Source organism: Eurypyga helias, unplaced genomic scaffold (assembly GCF_000690775.1).
Source record: "Eurypyga helias isolate BGI_N326 unplaced genomic scaffold, ASM69077v1 scaffold1450, whole genome shotgun sequence".
In the NCBI taxonomy this organism is placed as follows: Eukaryota; Metazoa; Chordata; class Aves; order Eurypygiformes; family Eurypygidae; genus Eurypyga; species Eurypyga helias.
Window position 1 is genome coordinate 30,780 of NW_010227411.1, and position 1,398 is coordinate 32,177.

Below are 1,398 nucleotides of genomic sequence, written 5' to 3' on the forward strand. Positions count from 1 at the left end.
GGTGTTGCCGGCAAAACAGTCTCGACATGGGGAACTTTTACACAGTTTGGTGCCCGTGAACACAAACCTTTAATCGCAGATCGGAGAAAAAGGAAACTTGAACAGTCCAATGCTTTAATAAACACCTTTCCTCCCTCTTCCTTAGGCTTCACCGAACGCCCGTCCGGCCCCATCTCGGTCTTGGCTTGATGCCGTAGGTAGTGCTCCGTCTGTCCCAGTTCCTTCAGTAGGGCAACAGGCGGCACAGGAGGTTGGGGACTCACGTAATTGTTTAGATCTGCTGCTCTTTTCTTGTTACTTGTTTCCTGCTGCCACGGCGTGGCTTGGCCGTGGTCCCTCAGGGGCGTCCCTGCCCTGGCGTGTGTCTCCATATGACAGATGTGACATGTCCTCCTGCGCGTCTCTGGCTCCTGACAGCCAGAGATCTTCCGTAAATTGATCTGTGTGAGCTGTTCTGACAGGCTGACTTTTTGGGGTGCGGGCAGAGTCCCCCCGGTCGGTGCCCGGTGTGGGCAGCTGAGCTGTGCTTGTTCCCCAGGGACAGCACCAGGCGCGCCGGAGCTGGTCTCAGCTGCCTGTGCAGCTGGGCAGCACTGGGAAGACCCTGGGAGATGGATTGGGTCTGTTGTTTTCTTTGACAGAAGAAGCCAAAGTATTCCCACATGAAGTGCTTCTCCCGCTGTTCCGGCATCAAACGGCGTCTTCCTGCGAGTGAGCCGCTCTCCCCATTGTCCGCAGAGGCGTGTGGCTGGCGAGGCCCCCCCGACCTCCTGGCTGCCTCCTGTCAGGAGCACCCGAGGTGTGAGAAAGCCTCTTGTAGACCTCAACCCATGGGGCAAGGAGGGCCCACGCCAGGGGAGAGGGCGGCAGGGGGAGCCAGGCAGTGGCTGGAGCATTCCCTCATGGCATGCCGGTGACTACCAGTGGTTTGGGCCATCCTGGGTTCCGGCTGGGGCGGGACCTTTGTGGGGTGGCCCATTTTAACAGTTTGGTAGCCATCTGCACAACTGACTTAGAGAGCAGCTTTGGATCCCTTTATCCCAACCGCAAACGCTCCAAGAATTTTAATTTTTTTTTAATTCTGTAATTTGGGGAAATAAAACTCTGGTTTCTGAAAAGCCTAATTGAAGCCGTGCTTGCGGCAGGGGCATCTCGGTGAGGGGAGAGAGAGAAACCGCCCATCTGTGCCCAATTTACTCCGATCTGGCCTCTCTGAGGCTTTTTTTTTTCCCCTCCTTTCTCTCTCTCTTTAATAATTTGTTTTATAATTCCTGGAATCAAACCCATCTCAGACACACTGTTTTATTTTACTGTATTATTGGATTATACTTCCTATAAATCACTGGATGTTATTCATAGGCCACCACCAGAATAACTTCCCCTCCCCCCCCCCCCCCA